This window comes from Ambystoma mexicanum, chromosome 6q, assembly GCF_040938575.1.
Source record: "Ambystoma mexicanum isolate Mex_15411 chromosome 6q, UKY_AmexF1_1, whole genome shotgun sequence".
In the NCBI taxonomy this organism is placed as follows: domain Eukaryota; kingdom Metazoa; phylum Chordata; class Amphibia; order Caudata; family Ambystomatidae; genus Ambystoma; species Ambystoma mexicanum.
In genome coordinates this window covers 736,162,034-736,188,899 of record NC_090937.1, presented here as the reverse complement: position 1 = coordinate 736,188,899, position 26,866 = coordinate 736,162,034, and the positions used below count along the sequence as shown (strand labels likewise).

Genomic DNA, 26,866 nt, shown 5'->3' with positions numbered 1-26,866 from the left:
TTCTCATATCCTCAGACATCCCCCTCTCTAACCCTCTCACTACTCCTCTCTCTTAGACTGACCACTTTCTGCTCTCCTCTCACCTGAAACCTCTTCCCCCTCAAGCAAAGCCTACCTCAGCACAGTCACCTTCCTTCTCGGTCATTCGGCCCATCAATCAAGTGTCAGTGGACGCCTTTGCCTCTACTTTCTCTGCTCCTCATAGTCCTGCGGCTGACGCGCACTCCGACACAGCCCTCTCTAACCTGCATCTTTCTATTGCCAACACTGTGGACATCCTTGCCCAGTTATGAGAATCTGTCTGAAGCCTACCTCCACGTGCAACTCTTGGTACGACTCCAACCTCCCCACCCTGAAACACAAGTGCAGGGTGGCTGAGAGGAAGTTGAGGGCTTCGGGTGCATCCTCTGACAAAGTGACCAGCCGACTGCTCCAAAGGCAATACAGACTCTGTCCTTTCTAAGAAGAGGGTCCATATCCAAGCCTGCATCTCTATGGCCTCTAACACCACAGCTGAAGTCATTAAAATCTGCAAGGAGCTGGCCAGTCCTACTGTAGTCTCCGCCTCACCTGTTCCCTCCCATGCCTTCTGTATGGCTCTGGCTTCTCATTTCACCACTAAAAATCAGGACATCCTATCCTCGCTTTCCTCCACCGCTCCTAGGCCCTCGTTGGGTGGCAGCCGCTCCCTCTCCTCTTCCTTTTTCCTCCTTGGCTCCGACAACATCCGACGATGTCTCTAGACAAGTCCGATCTATGAAAGTGTCATCGAAATAGGTGCGTCCCTGCTCCTCCAGAACCATCAAGGACCACATTGCCACCATCGCTCCAGCCGTGGCCGATTTCTGTAATCACTCTTTCGCCACTTGATCTTTCCCCTCTCTCCTCAAGCACTCCCTTGTGCACCCCCTCCTAAAAAATCTTTCTGCCGATTCTACCTCTCTGGCAAACTATCACCCATTTCAATCACTCCTTTCTTGGGCAAACTCCTGGAAAATCTGGCCATCTCCCAATTTACCGGCACACTGAATCTGTTGGTTGCCTCCATGACCATCAGTCTGGCTTCAGAGCATCTAGAGGCACAGAAATTGCTCTACTGAATACCCGAAGATCTGCTTTCTAACCTCGATTCCAGCTCTTCCTCTGTCCTCGTCCTCCTTGACCTTTCCTTTCGACCCGGTCAATCCCGCTACCCTGATCAACAGACTGTGTGAACCTGGGCCTACCTAATCTCTACCTCCTCTTCTAATTTTGTGTTATGCAAATGTCACTCAGCTCTCTTTCAGGCTTCCCTCAGCCTCCTCTCCTCCCTCACTCATTCCTGACTGTCTATCCATGATTCAGGATTGGTGCGCCTTCAACAATCTTTGCCTTAATGCCAGTAAGACGTAGATCCTTCTCATTGGGACCCCTGCTCCCACTTTCCCTCGCTCACTCTAGCCGCCCTCCCTGGGCCCTCTACCATCGCCTTCCTGTGAGTCAAATAAACTTGGCGTCATCTTCGACTCCACTCTCTCCTTCTCTACTCACATCATGGACCTTGCCAAAAAGGCCCACTTCCAGCTTCTCCTCCTCAGAGGTATTCTACCTTTCCTCAACTTCTCCTAGAAGCTCACTGTCTCCAGAGTCCTGGTTCTCTCCAGGCTGGACTACTGCAATAGCCTCTTTCTCAATCTGCCTACCTTTACTTTTTGCCCCCTGTAACTAATCCAGAACAGGACTGCAAGATTTACCCTAGGCCTTAAGCCCAGGGAACGTATCTCTGCAGCCCTGGAATCTCTCCACTGGCTGCAGGTGGCTGCAAGGATCAGGTTCAAGACCATCTACATTGTCCACAAGTCTTTCTGGGGCGGGTCCCACACTATATCCAACTCGATCTTCCGAAATACCTTCCTTCTAGAGCTCTTGGTTCTGTTAACTAACTCTGAGGGTCAGACACTTCTCCAGGAAGACTCTCTCCTCTGCAGGTGCCTCCCTCTGGAAAGGCACCCCTGCCCCTCTCAAACTTGAGCCGGACCACCTGAAGTTCCAGAAGCAGCTCAAAGCCATCCTTTTCTCCTCTGCCTTCCCTCTCTTGCTCCCTTGCTAACTTACCTGTCTGCTGCGCCGACTGATTGCTTGGTTCCCTCAGAGCCTCAAAGGGTACCATGCTTCTCCACGACCAGTCTTCTGTGCACTGCCTCCTGGTCTACCACACGCTTAGGGGCTGTAACCGTTACCCCTACAGCCCCCCTCCCTCCTTGCACTTACCTAGAGCTGCGCTACCCTGGCTGCACTTCCTCAGAGCCATGCTGCCCTGATCAGACTTCCCCATTTTCCTCTATCTTGCTCTTCCCCAATTTCCTTCCCCTTGCACTTCTATCATCGCACTTACCCGATCCGAATGACACAAGGCTTAGTAGGATTGTTTGTCTTGTCCTCTCTATGTTTCCTGCCCCCCTTGTCTTCTGGTGCCTAGAAACACTTGTGTACAATCGCATTATAAATGCCACATCATATCAATGATGCCAGCAAATAATCATTTGAATGGTACTAGAGATGTACACACACACACACAGACATCTAAAAAAACAGGTAATACATACATGACCAAATACGACACAGACATGAACAAATAAATGTACACAAACCACACCGTGCACATGCAGACACAAAAACAGTGCCATTGCACCAATCTACTTCTCCTGCCCTGGCATGTGTGGATGAGTGACTGTCTATCAGTGCACAGAACAGTGGTACAATTACATGGGGTTGTAGGGATGGAATACAAGAGATGCTAAGTTTAGTACCTAAATCCAAGTTTAATTGTAATGCCCATGTTATAGAAGTAAAGATACATTATTTTAAACATACCAAAGATGTGAGGGTCAACAAGAGTGTCCTTTGCTGGCAGGTCTTCTATTTAACCTACAGGAAACACAAATAAAGACATGTTTTTCACTCTGCAGCTGCATGGGACATTTAAGTAATTTGAGTGAGGAAAAGTGTTAAAGAAATTGTACTTAGATTGGGTGCAGCTTGAATTTGCAACACTGCCATCTCTTTGATGGTCAATAAACATATGGGATTTGGAACCTGGGATTTGGAACCTGTGGAGGCAAAAATGAACACATTAGTTTGTATTCCATGATAGTGATGATACTTAAACTTCTATCTTCCAACAAAGCTGAAAAGACAATGGCACTTCATCCAGTAGTGGCTTGGCTATACGGGTTCATCATGGCAGATGAGAGGCTGGTGTCCACATTTACTGTTTGGGGGCCATAGGGTTTACGGGAGAGGAGCTATTAGGATGCAGGAGGTGACTACCAGAACAACTACGGTGGACACAGACCTGCATTGCCAGTAGTCATGCGTACAGTACAGTAACTCCCCCTATTGTATTCAGTCGTCTCTGCAGCCACGCTGCTCTAGTCAACCTCCAAAACATCTGCTGCCAAGTCGCTTATGTCACCAAACATTGAGGCTCACTATCAAGCTGGGATAACAGCAAAGCAGACATACATATTGTAATCAGCACTGTGCTGGCGGAAAAGTACACTATTTGGTTTCATTCGTACTTGGCCCAGCTGTGCAAATACCATTTTGCTGCTCACATCTCTGCATCACTCATCCACCTTGCAGTTTCCCCACTTTTTCTGTGCCTCTCCCAAATATCCTGTAGAATTTGCATCCATTTCTATGACATGCCATCCCACAGGTTTATTTATACTGCATCCTTCCTTCTACCGTCTCCTGAGTTCTGTTCTCAGTATTCCATTGTACACTCATGCTTTTCCCTTCATTGGAGTCCCTCTGTCATCTACTATGTGTCGCTCCTAACATATCATCTCTCTCTCCCCTATCTTCATTTCTGATGACAATTGTATTGGATTATATGCAACACTTATAGCACCAACTAACAGCTGCAACTAAAAAGGAATGACAACTGCTACCACACAGATGAACAAATGCAGAGCAGAGGCAGCACCAGGGACTGAAATAAATAGAAATAATCAGATGTTGAGTAAAAGACTCAAAAGAGCCACAAGCAACCAGATAGAAACACACAGAATCACAAAGGAAGGCACGGAGCAGCAAAGATATACAGTGACCATCAGATGTAGAGCAAGAAATACATCAAAAAACACATCACTTCCCTGCCTCGTTGTATAACATTTTCAAGAGTGATAGAAGACAGCCTCCAAGCCCACAAACCAATCCATTTATCTACCAAAAAATGGCACTTCTTGCTGGGCAATGACAGACAGCAACAAAACAAACTTCACTTTTAAGCCTAGTTTATACCAATGATGGCTTCTCGTTTGACAGAAAGGGTTTGAATTTAGCTTGATATTCAAACGTCTTTAGCACCATGCTTATAAGAAGCTTTACGTTGTGTCAAACAATTACTTTTGGGCGACTATCACAAAATGTATTCCATTTTGTATTTGAAAGAAAAGTGGTTTAAAAGAGATATTTCAGCCTTGCCTTCTGAAACTTTTAGGATTCCATTCAGAATGTGTAAAATTAAGTTGGAAGGATACTTGGCTAAACAGGGTTCTTTATGGATGCATAGATTGCCTGGTTCCTTTACAAGTGATTTGTGTACTTTACAATAAACTAAACAGAATGTATTCCTGAAACCCAAAACTTAAATATGTCGACCAACAGGAACTCAGAAGATATGTGGGAAAGTGCATGAATTGCAATGTGGATTACAATCCCATCTTCAATGCTTAACCAAAGTGTGTGAGTCTATGCAAATCATTTTATTTCACTGTGCCTTATCTTCAGAAATTGGAGAGTTTCAAAAGCCTGCCAACTGTTATGCTTTTCAGTACTGGTGCCAAAACAGGGCAAAATCAGTCTGATTGATTAGTGCTTTTGATAGATGGCTATGTTAGGCTAAAAGAATCACATTTAAATAAAAAAACATTGTAAGGCGAGACCTCCACACAACCAGACAATAAAAACACTCCTCTAAGGATAAAGGCTTGGTGCACGGCTTTGCAAGGCAAACAGGGTTTATTTTGTATACAAAAAGGAACAAGTATCAGAAGGTCCATGGCATCTTGATGGAATGGCTGTCCGCGGCGGGGGTCTCGGGCTCTGTCCTGGATTGGTGTGTGTCTTTTCTAACTGGTCATTCCAAGTCCCTTTCACTTCTTCCGTTTGTTTTGATTGAGAAGCCCCTCACCTGTGGGGTGCCTCAGGGTTCTGCTCTTTCCCCTCTCCTTTTCAATTTATATATTCAGCCACTTGTCAAGCTGATTCACTCTTTTGGGTTTCAGTGTTTTTCTTATGCTGATGACACACAGATCCTGGTGAGACTAGACCTATGCCATCCTGCCTCGGCGGAACGCTGCGGCTCTTGCCTGTTGGCTATCCATCTTTGGATGGGTAAAAACTGTCTTCGCCTTAATGGCGAGAAGACGGAGGCGCTAATCGTAGGTCCATTTTTGGCTCCTGCGCGATAGTCTATGGCATTTTGTCCATCTGAACTTGGTCCTCTGTGGTGGTGAAGAACCTAGGGGTTAAGCTCTCTGAGTCCCTATCTATGCAGAGTCAGGTCAGCGCGGTCTGTCTGTCAGTTCACTTTAAACTCTGTATCCTTCGGAAAGTGTTTCCCTATCTTCCTTCTCATCTTTGTTCTTTGGTTGGATCCTCTCTCACTGCAGGTTTTCCAGATTACTGCAATGCTCTTTACCTAGCTCAGCCAGCCTACCTTCTTCAGCAGCTGCAAGTGTTGCAAAACTCAGCAGCCCGACCGGCAGTGGGTGCTTCCCGGTTCTGTTCCATCACAGCGATCGGGGAAAACTGCATTGGCTCCCGGTGGCAAAGCATATTAAATTTAAGGCTTTGTGCGTGGTCCACCTTGCCTTCTACGGGAAAGGCCCAGGCCTCCAGCAGGTGAAATTGTGCCCCTATATACCAACTCAGAACCTTTGCTCAGTTTCTAGCCTGATAGTTACCGTCCCCTGGTTTCAGCTGGCGAGTTACCTGGATGTTACCTACCCCATCGGACAAGACACATGGTGTGCACCTGGTTATTAGCGTGAGCTCAGTGGGCAACTCAAAGGTCAAATTGGCCCTTGTAATAGCAATACGCTCTTCTTGATACCAGGCAAGCAGGTGCCCCAGCAATGCCCCATCCATCCATTAACTAATTTGTTGACATCACTACTTGCTTTTCGTATCACAAATCATGGGATGTTCTGATCCTCGCTCCTCTAACCCCTTATCTGTTGGTCACCTGTGTTATACCCCCCACCCCCGATTTCTCAATGACCACATTAATCAATCTAATACTTATGCATTTCTGTTCAAATTAGATGGGCATTTTCTTGGCAGGGTGCGGGGAGGCACCAGCATCCTAAATCTAACATGTTGGCAGCTCAAGAACTCTAAACAGACTCCCATGGATTTGTCATTCGGGAAGGCAGCAGCCCTAGCCTCGCTCTGCCGTTCGCATTCCAATCTTGGTCCTCCAAGGGTCTGCAGCTGGATAACATTTAACTTATCTATTCGGCATGAAGGCCACTGTTCTCAGCTTCACTACTGAGGCTTGGGAAAGTGAAATCTTTCAAAATCTTCATTATGCCACACTACTGCAACGGGGAATACAAAATGCTAGTCCTCACTTCCGATATGGCGGTGCTTCAGTTTTTCCCCTCACCCCGGCCCTGTGTCTGCACCACCATTGTCACACACTCACTGCTACTATAAATAAAATGTCACTGCTGCTACACAACACCATTAGCCATAATGTCCCCCACCAGTAATCAGTAACCAGAAATCTCCAAATACTTCACTCCACCAACTGTATGTATCCAAGCTGCCTGCCGATAAAACCACCCCAAAACCAAGCGGATTTACTGCCTGCATATACCAGCTTCCAGGATGAATAGATCCGGTTTGCCCACACCCTTTGATGCCATAGAACACCACCCGTTCCTGTTGATGTTGGCCGTTAGCCTCCCTACCACCCCCCCACCGCCCAACATAGCCTGCATAGTAGGTTGCCTACCCAGCTACACAACAAGCTGCCTACTAACAATCACCTGAATAGTGCCACAAAATGGATGGTGCAGCCGACCCTCTCCACAGGATTTCCCCCATGGCCTACACCCATCTTAGCCGGTCAAAGCATTGTTGGTCCCAGACAGCAGGTAAGCGGATGGTTGATAGTGTGTACCCAAGTATGAGAGGAGTTCTCCAACTCAGCTGCACCCCTTATATTCCCCTTACCTTTACATACTTCCTTCCCTCCATCTGCTCCTCCAGCCCTCTGGTTAACTCCTCCCTTCTGCCCAAACCCCACCAGCATCACACAACCACCCACACCCACTGCGGCCCCAGACCGGGCAGACTGCCCTAACCCCAACCCTGAGGAGCCTCCATCAGATATACCACCCACAATAGCTCTCCTAGCCACCAACACCATGATTCCCACTGCACTCGCTCAGCCCCATAATGGAGCCGATCACCTCAGACAGTTCTCAACTTGCACCTCACAGCCACGCTTCCCCCTACTTCCCTCCTCACTCGTAATAACCGCATGAGCTCTCAAACCACTGTGCCGTGCATTTCCATCATGTGCGTTCAACTCATCAACACTCCTAACCACCCTCCACTATACCCCCACTCCTCCATCTAGTATACAATGTGCCTTAATCAATGCATGCTCACTTACTGCTCATGCGGACATTCTCGATCTCATTGAGGTCACCAACCTAGGCATCTTAGCTATCAATGAAACTTGGCTCCATGATGCCGCTGGCCCTGCCCTCTCCATTGATATACCTCCCGCGGAGTCTGCTGCAGAGTCTTTTGGATACTGATACTGCAGGACTCTATTTGCTTTGCTCCAGGAACTTTGAAGACTTTTCCAGTCCTCTTTCTATTTCTGCTAACAGGAACTTTAAAATCCCCACGAAGCCGCGGAGCGGCCGCAGAGTCTGCTGCAGAGTCTGCTGCAGAGTCTTTTGGTCTTTAGGCTCTGCAGGCTCCGTGGCGCCGCTCCGCTTTACCCCCAAAAGAACAAGAGACTTCCACTAGGAGAAATCCCTGAGACTATTTCCAAACAAATAACAAAACCTGTACTCTGTGGCGAGTGGCAACACCTCCCCCTTCTACTTGCCTGCCCCCCCACCCTGAAACACACTCACTGAACCGCAACGCCTGTCCTGCCCGCCCCCCGCTGCCTCCCTTTGGCCGATCCAACACCCCGACGCAAACAAGGACGAACTATCGTCCTCGCAAACCTCTGTTTCTCCCATTCGGAATTCTCTCGCTTGCACAAGAAATAGACAAGAAACCTGCGCCCGCCCGCCAACTCCTACCTGCGTGCTTTTCCTTGCAAGCCTGTTTTTCCCCATTCGGATTTCTCTCGCTTCCACAAGAAATAGACAAGAAACCCGCACCCGCCCGCCAACTCCTACCTGCGTGCTTTCGGAGCCCGGGCTTTCTGTCCATGCACGTAGGCTTCATTGATCCAGCTGCGCACAGACGTGCCGCGGCTGTGTCTGATCGCTGATGTGCGACTGACGTCAACAAGCCCTGAACACCTGCACACCCACCCTCCCCCTTGCACAACTTACGGCGTCTGGTCTCCCGCGAGCCACACAGGACGCGTGGCCGATTACATCCAAGCTTTCCATTGAGGCTGCTAGTGAGCCGCGCTCTGCCATCCACAACTCACGAGAACGCCAAAGCTCCATCTAGTGGCAATCCATTGCGTGGCTGAAAGACCCCAATCTAACACACTGCCTAGTCTCCGACCAAGCAGCACTGCATCCAGTCTCAAGACAACTTCTCACAAGTCGAGAAAACTGCAATCCTGTGCAATGAAGAACCTTCCAGGAAATTTCTTTTAAAAAAACCTACCTTCTCCAAAATGTGTTGCACAAAGAGCCTCGCCTCACAACAAAAGAAATCGATTTTCCAACCTAATCAAGAGACTGCTCTGCCTTTATCACTCTCCTTGTGCTACAACAACAATATCCCAAGCCTTCACAAGATCAGAGAATACAGGAAGCATTCTCCTATAATATCACAAATACTTACAGCACAGGAGATCTTTCTCCGTCAACAATACCACTTGGTGTGCCGAACTAAGCATTTTAGCAACTAACACAAGGCAGGAGACTGCAGGGGCTTTCCCCCCCTTTGATCCTGCCCACCCTACCCTGTACAAACGAAACATCATCGAAAGTACACCACAATAACAATGAAAACTATCAAAAAACAGGAGACTGCAGGGGCTCTCCCCCTTTGATCCTGACCAGACTTTTCTGCTACAGCAAATACCCTCCAGCGACCATTTGAACTAACCAGAAGACAGGATACTGCAGGGGCTTTCTCCCCTTTGATCCTGCCCACTGTACCCCGTACTAACGAAAACATCACTATCAAAGTACATCACAATTACAACGAAAACTACCAAAAAAACAGGGAACTGCAGGGGCTCTTCCCCCTTTTTTGATCCTGATCAGACCTTTGTGCTATAGCAAATACCCTCGAGCGACCACCTGAACTAACCAGAAGACAGGAGACTGCAGGGGCTCGCTCCCCTTTGATCCTGTCCTAGGCGCTGCATCAAAGAAACTCTGACGATCCAGTTCATCACCCTGGTCTGCACTGTTACGTCTAAAGCGCTGACTTGATCTTGAACCCACCGGAGCATGCGTGGGGCCATACCCCTTTGATCCTGTCCCGGGTGCTGTAATAAGGAAACCCTGATCAACAACAACCTCTCTAGCATCGCACTAAGAGCCTCACTTACCTTGAGATGCAATTTGAGACATTCCCAACATCAAAACTTGCAAAAGTACTAGAGAAGACAGGAAACCACCTATCCCCCTTGAGGAAAAAAAAAAAAACAGCCCATGCGGCCAAATACAAGGCTTAGAGGAAAACTTCACGCGGACCCTTCTCAAACAACAATGGAACAGGCATTCCAAAAGAAGAACCCTAACAAACATCTCATTGAAAATCAACCAAGTCAAAATGCCTCAGAACCACAAATCCAAGAAAACAAAATACACAAACAGCTTGAAGATATCGAACAGATCCTCTCAGAAAGTTTAAACAAACCCTCACCACAATCAGAATGCGAACAAACTAAAGACCTCGCCCAAACTAATCAAGGAAACTCAAGCATTCAAGTCTTACAAATCCCAAACACCTGGGATCAAACTGAAACTCAGCCAACAACAGAAAAAAAACAATTCAATCAATCAACCTGCAAAACCAACACAGAAGACAATGGAAACGACCGAGCTAATAAACAATCAGATATGCAATTTGAAACAAAAGACACAAACAAACGTAGCGAGATAACTGCAAAACCAATTCTCGCAAAAATCCAGTCTATATTGTCAATGGACGCTGCCAACGACCCAACTAGAGACACAAGTCCAAACAAAATGCCAAACCTCCCATCAGCTGAAACATCACCGACCATCCAAAACCAAACTGACAATGAAGAATCATCCAAACAATCAAGCCGAACAAAAACCCCAGGAGTCTCGACGGCAGCAATGACAAAAAAAGGAAAAGCGAAACAGGCAAAACTACAGTGGTTACAAACCCACACTACTCAAAAACTATTAAATGAACCTGCCAAACAACCCTCGAACACAGAAACAGAAAAAGCAGCCCATCTATCCCTAGACATCACCGAAATAGAATCTATCACGAATAGTGCAGAAAGAAGGAAAGAAATCTTCGGCGATCCAAAACATTTGGCAACTCCCCCCTGCACTTCAACGCCACTACCAAAAAATCCTAATCAACAGAACTGTGAATCTCACGAAAAACAAGGCTCACGCAGAGAACCACCACACCCTTTACATCTCAAAATAAAAAAGGAACCAAAAACAGCTCAATTTGAGAACGACGTTGGAAGAATCCTTCCATACGCCGGAACAAGAAAACGCCACAAAATACCCAACCCCAATATCTGGCCACACAGGAAAACACTTTTCTCCAAATGACGACAATCAAAATCAGAGTCTTCCAACATCAATGCTAGAACTACAAAACATGCTGCTGGCAGTGGTATCCCAATTTATGATACCCTTTCTGAAACTTCATGAAGCAATAAAAGACAACATACGAGACCAAGCCACCCTCTTGGCAATGATCCACACCAAGCAAATAGATACAGAAGATTTCACAAACACAATTGGAAAACGCCTAGACTTTGAAGCAGAACAGTTTTGCAACTGGAAACAAAGACTCTTCGAGATAGCACGAGGTGATAAGGAAGAAAAGATTCAACTCACAAATGTAACGCTCACCTGATTCCCATGGAGGCGCCGACCCGTTCTGGACTGCTACAACTTCTTCCACGGTAAAGCATAGTGCTTGGAAGATGGGACTGGACTGGACCCCCAAACCTCGTCTGTCTGGCCCGTAGAATAATCCTTCTGTAGATGGGAAAAGGGAGTTAACTATCTGCTAGATTGTGTGTGAGATTCCCCCCTTTTTCCTCTTCTCACCCTCCTCGAACCCTAGCTGTGCCTTCCGCAGACTCTCACCTTAATTTCTGTATGGACGAGCTCTCCATCCTGCTTCTGACGCAGGGGCGCGTAGATTCAAGTTACTTCACTGGATCTCGGATTTGGCGAGGGTTCGATATCTGCTTGCCTTTACCAAAATGCTGCCGTAAGTATATAGTTCAAACGATCAAGTCTTATTTGTCCCTTGGCCTTTGTTTAATTTTCAGGGACTAGGTGAGGAATCTGTGTGGAGGAATGGATTCGCTGAGGTTAGCTCAGGTGAGTACTTTTAATGAAGGTGTGCCGTAGTGGTTTGCTCCGACACCTTAATGAGTGTGCCTTATTTCCCCATAGGGGCCGGGGTACAGAAAAGCCACTCCGACCCGAAAAGGGAACCGAGGTCCCAACTAAATTCAGGTAAGACTTAAGGTGAGTAATCTGTCCTTTTGCAATTAGTTCGTTGCTCACCTTGTTTTGTCCTTTTTCTCCGTAGGTCTTGAATGCGACCGATGTCGCATATGGGCGCTGAGAAGGTTGCCGGCGCCACGTGAAGGTAAGTGGAAGCGGCGCGGCAGCGTGAGAAGCGGAGCGCTTCTAACTATTGTCTTTCTTTTCTGTAGGTGCTGGGATGCGGCCGATGTCGCCTATGACTGCTGAAGAGCTAGACAGCGCCACGTGAAGGTAAGTGGAAGCGGCGCTGCAGCGAGCGATGAGATGCATTTCTAACCCTTGACTTTCTTTTGCGGGATCGACGGAGTGAAGAATCCGGATGCTGGATGAAGGTAGGTAATGTCCTAATGCTTGCCTTTCTCTCCTTGCAGGTGTTCCAGGTGCTGGCGGGCATGGCAGGAGCCAGGATGCAGGAGCCGACTCGGTGAGCGTCCTGCTGCAGATGCAGAATAACGCGAAGCACGTGTGGCCATCCGGGCGTGGTTTAAATAGCCTTGGAAGAGCTTCAGGTGAGTGTTCTTCCACTGGCCCCAGCCGAGTAAGAAAAGAGTTCCTGAAAGAAAATAGTTCCTCCCCAGCCTTAGTTAGCTTGGAGCTTCAGACAGCATGGTCTGCCTCGGGTGAGTATGCAGCATGGTCTGCCTCAGGTGAGTTCACCCAAGCATTACCATATGTTCTGCCATGATGAGCCTGGCGCCTATGGCGCCAGGACAGATGCCTTTTATTAGCCTGGCGCCAAAGGCGTCAGGACAAGGTCCAAAGAGCCCCTATAGGGGTTTGCTGGGTCCTGCTTGGTGAGTATGAAGTCTGCTTCCGGGGACGCTGGGCCTGACCTGGCTCCTCGGGAGCAGGCATCATGACAACAAAAGAACTCATGATTTTACTCAAAAACCAACAACAACCAGTGCCCTTACCACAGAACACATCAAAAGAAAGCACACCAACTTGCATGATGCCGGAGAAACTGAATCTTGATCACGCTAGATCCACACCAAGCAAACCCTTAACGTCCTCTTCGAACCAAATAACAAATTCATCAAATGCGTGCAAAGAGACAAAACCAACAAATGACTCCAAAAACAAGATTGGCAACGATACTTTCAGGATCTTCGCTCCGCAAAAAAAAAACGACAAAGAATTAGCAAAGAAACCCATCAAACAAACGGGATCACGAGCATTCCTCCGAAACCTGTCAATACCAAAGCTTGTCCCAGAAAAAACACCCAAAAACTCAGCCACAGAAAAAAACACCTAAAAACCAAGCAAAGAAGTTCATAACGAAACATCCGGACCCATCAGCACAAAATCTAATCAAAAAACCAGTAGCTGCAACTGCGCTAACACACAAGGATCAAAGCTCGGCATTAGAAGATCTACTCAATTTATCAACGCATGAAGGTCCACCTACACATCAAAAAATGAAAACGAAAAGGCAATCAAATGACTCAAGTTTAATAGTCATTGACGAATACCAACCAAATCACTCTGCTAGCTACACAATCTCGTGCAAAGAAATTTCAGATAGATCAATGGCCAATCTAACCAACGCTTCAAACAAACAATCTATGATGAAATCTCCTCAACCTCACTCAACGAAACAAGCAGTAGCATCGGAACCAGCTACTCCCCAACTCATCCAATACAAGAAAACTTTGGACCACAACACCCGAGAGAACGCACAAATCTATCTGAACCAATATTCCTGAACCCTTTACAGTCAACAGAGAGCCACACGGTGCAAATAGAAAACATCATCACTAGGCCTACCAAACTGGTCCTAAACAGAGCGAACATTTTAATTCTCTTTCAAGCAATTCCAAACCTTATTCAAGTACGTTCAAGAGACGTTGACCTAGTCATCTTTGTAGATGAAACCTCTAATGACAAAATATTGATAAAACTGCACAACAAAACAACCATGGAGCAAATGTTAACATCAAGAGACGCACTACACAAGCTGGGTTTTAGCTGTACGACTGACATCTCAGCGAAATACAAAGAAATCACCAGAAAAGAAAACTCTAGAAACACCTTCAAATTAAATCATAGTCGAGAACATTTGAGAAATCAGCAAAGGAGAGACATAACTATCCAAACAACCATGTAACTGTGCCTGAATACTCTAAGAAGACTGTAGGTCATAATTTCAAAACTGAACAAACTGAGGCCACCAACAACAACGGCAATCGCCAAGTCTGACGACAGCATACCCCGGAAGACAGTATACACAACCAAGATGAAACAAGGACGAGCTACAACAACGATCGTCCGATCAGATGTCAGTATGCATCAGAAGACAGCCTAAACTACTCAGACACTACAGAGCTGACCAACATCTCATAACCATCAATCGGCACATCAAACATTTGGACCCTGTGCTCATGGAATACACAGGGAAACTCCCACTTGTTTAATGACTCAACTCCCGAATTTGACTCATATCAGATCATCTGTTTTCAAGAAACCTGGCTCTCCAACACTCCATGCTGTGATGGCTTTCTAGCCTTCCTCAACCCAGCCCCGACAAGAACCAAAAGAAGACCCTCATCCGGTCTACTGACGTTAATCAAGATCGACCCCACTTGGTACATACTGCATACAACAAACATTAACCGATGTATACAAAACACGGTCAGAAAAATAACGACAAAGGGAGGCCCAGATTCTGCCCCATCGACACCTAAGCATGAAAGAAAAATTGCAATTATGAATCTGTACTGGAATCCAGCGGCAATCAATAACGAAGCGTTCTTGGATGGTGTCTTTTTAACAATCGACAACCTCATTTGCAAACATACAAGAATCAAATTTATATTATGTGGAGTCCTAAACCTACACTTATGGCAAAAAGATGGACAAGCAACCCCTAACGAAAAACTAACAATCCGTGCAAAAAAATGGATTAAAGAAACCAACATCCATAATCTACTACTTATTGACTATCCTACAGACGAAACAGGAAAGCCCCTTTCCACCTGGTCCCGAGGCAAATCATCTGCCATAATCAACTACATTTATCTCTCCAAAGAACTAAGAGATGCAGTAGAAACAACAAGCATAATCTCAACAACAGAGAGCGACCACAACCAACTTGTCGTACATGGACAAGACATGCCGTGCCAACCTCAGCCCAATCGTCCTACCCCGCTAGAAGTCTGCACAGCTGGGAAAAAACTTTGCATAACCCAACAAGCAACATGCTTACTCAAGACAATTTATGCATACAACTTTACCCGACGACCAGAAATTAAACTATCAATGGTTACTGCAACCCTACTACAAACCAGCCAAACAGCAAACCTTACAGACTCACCAACACTCTTACAACAAGGAGCTTGCAGAAAGGAAAAAGACACTGAGAAACACAGTGCGGTAATTGACAAAAAAAAAAAAAAAGGCAAGGAAACATTTGCCAAAATAAAAGCGGCCAAACAAACCTACAAAAACTGGATCAAAACGCACAAAATGATGCTACTACAAGCATCAGAAGCAATCTTAGAAACGTATAAAACATATAATCTCCGAGACCTATGGAATCTTCTGAATAACACGCAGCACATCAACAAAAACTGAAAGGAAACGTGACAGAACACCAATGGATTGAACACTACACAAAAATATACAAAGCCCGGACGGTCATCAGAAACTAGACAAAATTCACAAAGACAGAACACAAAGTGGACAGTAAGCTGCAGCTATCAAGACATTTTTGAGATGATTCAAAAAAACTCAATATATCTTGTGCTCCAGGCCCTGACGGGACATCGAACACAATGATAAAGAAATATCCGCACTCATGTGCCAACCTCATGAGAAACATCATGACACTCATAAACAAGCTCAATCAGATACCCACATCATAGAAAAATGAGACCATTGTACCCATTCACAAACAAGGTCCGAGGGACGACCCGACAAATTTTCGCCCAATTGCGTTACTAGATCCCTTAGGAAAGCTGTTTGCATCGATTCTTTTGAAAAAAACTCAATCAGTGGGCAACTGAAACAAAGCGTTTTGCGACAAGACAAACTGGCTTCACCCCAAATTTCGGGACAAATATCAACTTACTATTGCTAAACCTGATAAAACATGAAGCAATCCATAACAAAACAAGAATCTATGCTGCTTTCATAGACCTCCACATGGCCTTCGATGGGATATCCCGGCAAAACCTTAGGGCATTTCCATTTTTCAAGTTTATCCCAAACGACATACTAGGCCCAATCAAACAATTGCATTCAAACACATTCATAACAATAAGACTTACAAGAGAAGGCCACACAACATCCAAAATAAAAGCCGAAAATGGACTAAAACAAGGATGCCCTCTAGCAGCCACATTGTACAATCTTTTTACTGCAGACATTGAGACTCACCTACAGTCCGACGCCCTCAACCCCCCAAAGATCAATTCAATACCGGTAACAATCATGACATATGCGGACGATATCATTCTCCTGGATAAGACACCATCAGCTCTACAAAACAGCCTCAGTCAACTAAGCATCTACATGAATCTCAACAAACTTACCATCAATACAAAAAAAGACAAAAATCATGCAACTGTCCAGATCGACCAATAACAACGGAAAACAACTAAAAATCTATGTAAATGACAGCCAGCTCGAAGAAGTAACAACCTTCAAGTACCTGGGCATTCAGATAAACCAATCCAAATCTGAAAAAGAGTGGACTCTGAAACTAGAACAACGGATTCAATCTCTGGCAAGACAAGGTTGCGTGATTCAGCGCAAATTTGGCAAATCCTCTCTTAAACCAATAATCACATACTATAAGCAAAAGGTGATTCCGACAATAGTCTATGGAACAGAGGCCATGATATACGCAATGGACTACGGCTGGACAAAACCAGAAGCCCTCTTCTGGCGTAAGATCCTGCAGTTGCCACCATCTTTCCCTATGCCTAGGATCAGACACGAAATAGCAGTACAGTCCATCAGCTCAACTGTTTTATGGAAACAATTAGACCTATGCCGTAAGCTCCTCACCGATGAGAAAACACCAGCAATTCAAATCTTGAAGTCCCACGACGGAGCACTGAACAACACAATCCTCGTTAAGTGGAAAGATAATCTGGAGCAACTTATGAAAACAGAAGAAATTTCACATGAAATGCTCACGCAACACCCTCAACACGCAAAAATATAAATAATGGAAAATGACTGGATAAAAACCCGAGGAAAAAACAAAATACACCCTCAACTTACAATGTGAGACAGACATCAGATCCATCAACAAATTACCAGCCTACCTGACCATCTTTCCTGATGCCAAAATGTGTGCAATATACCTGAAAGTACGAACGAACACAATACCAACACGTTTTTATCTAGCTAAAACCAGACAAATTGCTCCAATACAACATTTTTGTCGCTTCTGTTCAGACACACAAAAATCTGAAACACTCTTCCACCTACTAATGGAATGCAACGACCTTTCAGAACAAAGATCCAGATTCGGCAGTTACTATAAGATCGGAGAACAAACGATGGAGACAGAAGACAGATGGATGGAAATACTTAATGGCAGATCGCAAAGACTCATCCTGACAATATGCCAATTTGTACAAGAAATTCTAAGCCTTGGCAAACTTGTAATGAGTTAAAAAGAAAGCTTGGAAAACTGGAGACAAATTAAAAATTAAAAAAAAAACTTAAAAAAAATATACCTCCCAACTATGCAATCCTCCAACATCACAGATTCACACAGAAAGAGGGTGGAGTTGTCATCATCTATAAAGACACACTCTCCATCCGCAGACTACCTTCTATCCGCTCCCAAACTGCCTCTCACTCACAGCTCGGCTATCACTGATTCCCATTTCCACTAACATGCTGCATATCATCTACCGCCCACCTGGACCCACCACCACCTTTGAGGACGACCTGACTCAATTTCTCTCGGGCAATATCAATCCTAATTCCAAAAGCATTGCCCTGGGTGACCTCAACCTTGGCTATGCTGACCCCTTGACAAGGATGCTGCATCCCATACCAGCTCCACCTCGGGCTACTCCCAAAAACTTCTCAGCCCCACACACACTCATGGGCGCACACTTGATTGACTACTTGACCACAATTGTAACACTGTGTTCCTCTCCAACACCCCTTGTGCATGATCAGACCACCATATAATTGAATTCACCATCCCCCCACAAAGTGAACCTATCTCCCTTCCCACCTGACCCCCCCAAGATCATCTCAAGATGCATGCATAACTATTCCCCCTCAATACCTCTGATGTAGTTGTCCCAGTTAACCACTACACCACCTCCCTTGCATCAGCCATTGTAAGGGAGAATTCTCAAGAATGTGCTAATTTCCCTTACCTTTTGAGACCCCCAGCAACTTTGCTGGATTTCTAGGATTTTATTTTTTATCTGGAAAGAGTGGGAGCCTATTTTTCCCACTCATGTATTTTCTGGTGCGTTTTACTTTTGTGTTCTTTGGTTATGGAGTTTTAAACAACTCCATAGGCATCATCCTTTTCTTCTGTGTCACACAGCACCTTTAGTGCAATGGCATAGGGGTGTCTTTCAGACTCCCCAAGGTTTAAATACCTTCTCTGGGACTGCCTACTGTGTCCCAGAGCATGTAAAGTTAAATTGACTTTGCTAGTCTCTTCAAAATTACTGACTCAGCACACACTATCTTCCTATAGAGTGCTGGAGGTGTTGCTTAGCATCCCCTTAGTCAAAACACGCTGTAACAGTCAAATGTTACCCTTTCCTACTTTAAATGGCTGGTGGCAGTGGTTTAGATCAAACTACCATGATTTCTCCGGACCGCGAACAACGGCAGCTAAAAATCAGGTCAGCAATGTTTTTCAATATGGCACCCAAGACCTATCTGTAAAAACAGACTCCGGTTGACTTTTTTTGCCATTTCTTTTAGGAAAGGTCCTTCTTGTGTTTGACTCTGCGCCAAACCGGGTTTGGTCCCTTTGTTCGTTGGCCTTCCTCTGGCACCCAAGTGTCTGGGGTGGACAGGATGTAAGGGAGGTACTCGAAACTCCATATGCTTAGTCTCCTAGGAGACCCAAATACACTCGGGCGTGATTGGCCAGCTGGCTGTCCTGCGAGGACAGCCACCCTGCTCAGTGAGTGACAGCCAGGCTGGAATGAATGGGAGAAAACTGTTTAAAAGCAGGTATCAGGGACTTGGAAAGCAGAGTCGACCAGTGGAACGAAAGAACCGAAGACGAGCTGAAGGAAGAGGACTACTGCAACTCCTGGATGACTGGTGAAGCCCTGCTGCAGGTACGAATTGCCTGAAACTCCATAGACAGATGGTTAACTTCTTCCCTTGAGATGGTGGGAACAACCAACTCGCAAGCTGCCTGGAAACAGTCCCCTCCTGGTCGAATTTTCTACAGAGTGCTGTGGAAAACCGGATAGCCAGTGGGAAGGATACCAGTTTGTGGTCTTTAAGGCACTCACACCTTAAACCGACGTCCTAGCCAAGCTTGTGGCCTCTTCCCTGGGCAGTGCAGGAACCTCCCGACGTCCTTCTTGTCCCCACGACTGAAGCACAGGAACTGAGAGACCTGCAGGAACAACTGCCTCAGCTACAGCTTTTTCTTCATTCAAAAAGAACTGTGCAAACGTGGTCCGTAAATCTTTTCGGCCACGGAGAAAGTTTGTGAAACTTTCCCCTCTTTGAAGGCTTGTCCTTCACTAAACATTTGTCTAACTTTTCACCTGACCAAATTCTTCTAAAAACCGTGGCAAAGACTTAACCATTTACTACCAGAACTGTGCTATCCTCTACAAGACTCTGAACCATTGACTTTGGCCCAGGCCTATTGAATTGAATTGCTGGTTGTAGTGAACTGAAAACCTTTGCCCTGCCTAAGAGTATTTGTGCCTTGACTTCTTCTAACCTTGCCTTTTCACCCCTTTTGGAAATCACTGAAGTGCCATTTTGCTCCCACTTCAGGGGAGCTGAACTTGTCCAGTAATTAATTGGTAGTGTTGTGTAGTATACTTGATATTGAGCTGCTTTTGCTAGTCTAATATTTTCTGAACCAATGTGTAAATAAATGTATATTCTTTACCAAGAAACCTTGAGTTAATGTCTACTTGAATCACTGTAATTATTGGTCCTTTGTGTAACTTTTGCTACTGCTCACTTTGCTCTTGAGATAAGTCTAGCTGCTCAGCCACTGCTACCACATTACTGTGTAGTACAGGCTTGTACCAAAGGTGAAATTGTACTGACACCTGTAGTCTTAATTGTGTGTAGTGTTCCCAAAAGGGTACTGCACAGGATTCTGCCCAACAGCCATCAACACACCTGGCCCCCTCAAAGGACACATACCTAAATGTTCCAAGCGCACTAGCCCATGGTTCCCCCAATCTACACAACTTGCATTCCAAGAAATGTGCCATCGAGGCCATTTGGTGTAAATACCCCTCAGCAAAAAACAAATCCTGCTTTACATCCCACTCTAGGAATCACACAAAAGCTATCTGAGATGCTAAGGCATCTGCCTACAGCACTCAGATCAAGAATGCTGATCAAACTCCTGCAAACTTTTCAGTATACTACGCAAACTGGAAGCTTGTGTCTCCCCCACCCATGGTCAACAAAGAAGACGCCTGGTGTTACAACGTCCAGCAGAATGTTCTTCTAGGCAAAATCACTCTACTACAAAACAAAATCCAGCTCAATATTCCCGTCAGTCGCTGAAGCAACATCACTAACATCCTAAAAGGCCTCAAACCCTCCCAATGCAGGAAACACCTGTTCTGCACCACTCAAAGACTGCGCCGACCTCCTATGCGTGCTAATCACTGCCACCATCAACACCTCCCTTGCCTCTGGCTCAGTCCCCATGTCACTAAAAGAATTCTGGATCTTACCCCTCCTTAATCCGCCCAACACCAGCATCCCCCTCATGCTAAAAATCATCAACCGGGCTGTATACATCCAAATCCAGAAACACCTTGAGCAAAACCACATTCTTAGCCCTCACCAATCTGGCTTCCGCCACAGACAAGGCACGGAAAACAACACTACTAGATCTCAAGAACCAGCTCGATGATTCCAGAGACTCTGGCAACCTTGTCCTCCTTATACTCCTTGAACTGTCTGCTGCATTCAACCTGGCTGACCATTCCACCCTCTGCCACCACCTCACTAGCTCTGCATCCTTCGACAGCTGCCACCAACTAGATTGCTTCCTTCTTTACCAACTGCATCTCCAGAGTCTTCTCTGATAACCACTTCTCTACCAGACAACATCGACATGTGTCTCACCCACACTCTACAATGTATATACCAAGCCTCTCTTCAATCATCTGAAGTCACTCAGCATCAAGTACACAAACTATGCTGATGACGCTCAGATGCTCATCTCTCTAACCGGAGACTACCACCCGGACTTTCAGAAAGTGAACTCTATCTATGCAAACATTCAAACCTGGATGGCCAGCCACCAACTGTGCCTTAATGATGAAAAAACAGAACTACTCCTCTTAGGCAACCCAGCCCACCTCGTCAAACTAAGCCCAGCCTACCAATCTTCTAACATTGACAACCACACCATCCACTTCTCTCCTGTCAAACATCAAAATGCTCAGCTTCCACCTAGACTCCACCTTGAGTATGTCAAGCCACGTCAATGCCATCGCCTCTTCAGCAGCGTATGCCACAACACGTATCAATTCAAGTAGGCCCTTCCTATCCACCAACAATTGCCTCAATATTGCTTGCGCTATCCGGTCCAAGCTGGATTACTGTAATGCGCTCCTTGAGGGGGCACCTCTGAGAAAAACCTCAACAAGCAGCAAACCATACAGAACAATGCCCTCCAAGCTGCCCTCGGCCTCAACAAACACGACCATGTCTCCACGTTAAAGAAAGAGGCACACTGGCTCCTCGTCAGAGAAAGATTAAAGTAAAAAATCATCACCATTACACACTGCTGCCTCTCCGACAATGCCCACCTCCTTCCTGGCCCAAAGGGTATCCAGATCCTCTTCCACTAGACCTACTCGAGCCACCTACTGCAACCACTTGTCCAATCCCAGGTTCAAGCGATCCAAAGCCGGTGGCTCAGATTTCCCGTCTCTGCTCCTGCACTTGCTCCCTCCCGCCCCGAGGGCAGAACCATCCTACAGCTCTGTTCCGGAAACAACTTAAGACCTACTTATTCAATTAATATGCTTATCAATCGCTAACTTGTCTGTTATTTATGTACAATCGCTTACTGCCTATAACTACCACCTAGATGCCCAAGGGCTTATTGCACTCGACAAATGACAAATAAAATAAATACCACCCGTGCCATATGCCTGGGCCTACCTTAGCCTCCATAACTACCTTAAAGATACCTTTACAGCCACGCAAGAATCGACAGAAGTAGCCAATTATCTGTGCAGCCGCACAAACAACAAATCACCACTGAACTCGGCTAGCTACATATAACACACAATTCCAGTGGACACTGGTCACAGGCATAGCTACCCATGCACATCAGAAGAAAGCAAGTACTATGATAAAATGTGGTTGTGCTGTTCACATAATTCTCCACCGACTATGCCTCAACACCTCTGACATCAGAATGCAGCACAGACTTATGACAAATTTGGGCACGCTGAACACATAGTGAGTCTCTAGCACTCACGCCACCTCCTGTCTCCACTCAGCATCCATCCACATGCCTGACCACCTAGGTTGCTCTCTACCGGAGCATGGCCAGCCCTGCTAAGCCTTATTTGGACAAATACACACATGCATCCTAATCTTACTCTGTGACCTCCAACACTCTGGACTTCAGTTCTCAGAAGGCATACCCGCTAACAGCACATTGGGACCATAATAAGGGTAAACGGCACTATATAACATGACAAGAAGAATACAATACATTTGTTGCCTACGCCATATTTTCACATGCAAACCTATCATATGGCCAGCTCCCAACTACAATCCCTGCATGCCTGCTGCGGTGCACCTTCAATTTCTCATGCGCGCTATTAGATTTTCTTTAGTCTCTCTCACACACACACACACAAAGAGGGGCTGAACACATGACTGGAGTTGGGATATGTAGAGAGGATGGCAAATTGAGGGAGACACAGACATGCACATAAAAAGTGGGACAAGAAGAGAACTACAAAAATGGATAGCGGGATATGCGCAAAGTTAGATTAATAGAAAAGGAGCGAGCAACCAATCAATTTTTGAGCCCACCACGCCTGAGTCCTGGCCCACTTAAATCTCAGACTGATCACTATATGCACTTTTCCCACCCTTTTAAAGCACTCTAGTATATCACACATACATAGCTGCCAAACTCCCCAGTACCATGCAGAGTGACACCTCGAGCCAGTCCGGGTTTTCCCATTGCATACTGCAATGTGTAGACCCATGCTTACAATTGGTGAAATGAAACTACAAGTCGCTGGACGCAATGGGGGAAAGCAGAACTTGCTTGAGATATCATACATGGAACTATAAATCTTGGCAGTAATGCCCATACATACATACATACCTTTATTATTTTACCCTGGGTGAAAAAATGGCAGATTCAGAGATTCTCAGGTTTCCTGCGGCCATGCAGTGGTGTTTTTGCTTTGAATTCTGGGACTTGCTGTTTCCTTACATTTCAAATTGGAAATTTAAAAAAACAAGTCAGAATACAACGTGAATAAAACAAAACTGTATGGCCTTCTTAAGCTTGGCCATGGGAAACTTCAGAGTCCTGCAGAATTTGAATAATTTGATTTTGACATGAAGGCTGGCCCGATGCAAATTCATTTGACTGGGTGGAGCTCGAGAGGGATATTTTTTTTCATCAAACTCTTAACCTGAAAACGTTTTTTAAGGGATGCTTTGTAAAAACATTTCTAACATCGGTCTTTAAAGTGAAGCCCCCTCTCTGTTCTGCCAATTCCTTCTCTTGGAGCCTCCCCCTAACCAATTTTCTTCCTCTCAATGAGGACCTCGGTGCTCAACCAAAAAAAGCCTTTCTGCCTGTCAAAAATGCCTCCTACAGACAGCCGAGAACCACCTCCAGACCCTGCTGCTTCACATTCAGGAAAAGATGCCCCAAAACACAGCCTAAACAGCCCAGAGAAGGACTTCGCCCTTCTGCATCCACCCCACCAAGCAGAGCGCACGCACACATACGCACAAAAACTGCACCCAACGCCCCATACTGAGCACCCAGGCTGCCCCCACGCACACCAAGTACCCTGCTACTCCTCCCCGACTGTTCCCTGACAAGGCTCTCATCCCCTTCTCTCCAACTGCCACCTCCCCACACAGCCTCCCTCACCCAGGTTCTCCACCAAAGGCCCACCTACTCCACTTCTCCCCCAAGAGTCACCAGCCACATCTCCTCCAAACCACTTCTCCACCAACAGGCCCTCATTCTCCCCCAAATTCCCCCCCAGCCATTTATCTCACCACTATCCCCCTTCTCCAACTTCCCTGGTAAGACAGCTCAGCAGATTGAGCGCTCGTTGCTGCAATTTATGTGTGATCTGCAGGTTGAAGTTTCGAATCCTGGCAAGGCAAACTCAGCCTTTCATCCTTCTGAGGTTGATAAATGAGTACCAACTTCGGTTGGATGATTTTGTATGTAAACATATTTGTAAATTGCTTTGGCAAAAGTGCTACATAAATAACACATCATTATTCTCCAACTGCTGCCTTCTCGTTCAACTGCCCCCCAAGCCCTTCTTCAACCCCAACTAGCCCCAGCACTCTCTACCCCAACCCTCCTTCTCCCTCAAATGCATCTCCACCCCTTATCCCTCAACTGTCACATCTCCCCCAGCAGATGCCCTTCTTCCCCAGCTGCCCCATCCCTTCTCCTCCAATTGCCAATTCCTTCTTCCCCAAAGTAACATTTCTACTGCAGCAGCCCCACCCCTTCTCCACAACCGCCTCGTCCCCCAAATAGTACCCTGCACCTTCTCCCTCAGTTGCCCCCGACTCCTCCTTCTCCCCAGGTGCCCCTTCTCACCCCAGTTCCCATCCCTTCTTCCCCACACTACCCCGACTCCCACAACATCCCCTTCTCCCTCAACCTCCCCAACTCCTTCTCCCCCAATTTCCACCACACCCTCAACTGCTGCCACCCACTTCTCCCCAACTATGCCAACTCCTCCTTCACCCCAACTGACCCCACTCCATTAACTGCCCCCTTTCCCCCCCCCAACTGCCCCATCCACCCCCAACTGCCCCATCTCCACAACAGCTGTCTGTCTTCCCCAGCTGCCCCCACTGCTTCTTCTCCAAATGCCCCTTCTCACACAAGTGCCCATCCCTTCTTCTCCAAACTGCCCCTTCGCCTCTAACTGCCCACCCCTTCTCCACAACTGCCCCACCCCCTACTCCCCAACTGCCCCCACCCCCTGCTCCCCAAAAGCCCCCACTACCTCCTCCCCAGAACTCCCACCACCTTCTCCACAACAGCCACTACCCCTTCTCCCTCAATTGCCCCACACCCTGTCCCCAACTGCTCCTTCTTCAATTGCCCCCACCACCTTCTCACCGAACTGCCATCCAGCACCTTCTCCCCTAACGACCCTCTTCCTCATTTGCCACCCACCCCAGCTTCTCCAACTATCGCCATCCCTCCTTCACCCCCTACCCCCTCAACTGCCCCAGCACCTTCTCTCCCAACTTTACTCCTTCTCTCAACTGCCTGATCTCCCCAACTGCCCAATCTCCCTAACAGCTGTCTTTCATCCCCAGCTGCCCTGACCCCTTCTCCTCCAAGTGCCCCTTCTCACCCAATTGCCCATTCCTTCTTCTCCAAACTGCCTCTTTTCCCTCAACTGCCCCTTCTTCCCTAACTGCTTTCTTCTTCCTTATTTGCCAACCACCCCAGCTGCTCTCCAACAACCCTCACCCCTCTTTCACCCCCAACTGCCCCTCTCCCTCAAATGCCCTCCTCTTCCCCACCAACTACCCTTCTTCCCCACCAACTGCCCTCCTCCTCCCCCCAACTGCCCTCTCCTCCCCCCAACTGCCCTGCTGCCCTCCTTCTCCCCCAAAAGCCCTCCTTCTCTCCCAACTGCCCCTTTCTTCCCCAACTACCCCACACCCTTCCTTTTCAACTGCCACTCACACAAGGACCCCTCCACTAGCATTCACCCAACTCTCCCAGCACCAGACTACTTAGTAAAATACCCCCACTCCCAGCACTGACGTATCCATGCACTCCAGTCTCTCAGCCAAACAATCTTGCAAAAGAGTTCACAGTCAAAACAGCTCCCCAGGCACATTGGCTTTCACAATTAATTCAAAGACTTAGCCTTACCCATTTACAAGTGCCACAAACTCCGATCTCTTTCTTCAAAGCCTTCCTGCTGCAAAGGCTCTGAAAGGCACTCTGCCGTTCCAGCGGCACCTGGTTCTATTCTTAAACAAACAGACATGCTTCATGAAGCGCGACACAGACACATCTTCTGATTTGGAGATTACAAACAAAGCGCGGGAACTGCTGGAAACCGTGGGGTATGCCGGGAACTGCAGGAAGGAGATGGGACATGCGCAAATGGTGCTGCCAGCTTTAATGGTTCAGAAGCATTACGGACAGTTGGACATGTTTGCTTTGCAAGCATTGTATCTATCTCCAAGGCATTCAAAGCTGCATGTGGTTTGAAAATAAAGTCAGTAAACTGATTAAACAAACAATGTATTGAGTCACCTTCATGATCACCTTTCTACTTGCAGAGAAAACGTAAAGTGTAACTGGGCAGTAATGTATTATGGAAATGGTAATTAGCTTCTGTATGTATTTTAGAGCACATCATATGCAATTATGCCATGTATTTTCTCAGCAATCATGGAATTAAAAGTGAACATTTGAAAACAAAGGTTTTAACTTTTTTTTTCTTTCGGGTCACTAAAGAATAATGATATATAATTAACTCATGATCACGACCCAC

The 26,866-nt window shown here is 46.5% G+C and overlaps 1 long non-coding RNA gene across 1 annotated transcript; it reads right to left on the bottom strand.

The window, feature by feature from the left end:
- Window positions 1-2,820: 2,820 nt before the first annotated feature.
- Window positions 2,821-26,377, bottom strand: LOC138515547 (uncharacterized). Its single transcript, XR_011282066.1, has 3 exons — window positions 26,236-26,377; window positions 3,003-3,089; window positions 2,821-2,907 (listed from the first exon to the last, which is right to left on the bottom strand). It is a non-coding gene; the product is annotated as an uncharacterized lncRNA (long non-coding RNA).
- Between the last annotated feature and the right edge of the window lie 489 nt (window positions 26,378-26,866).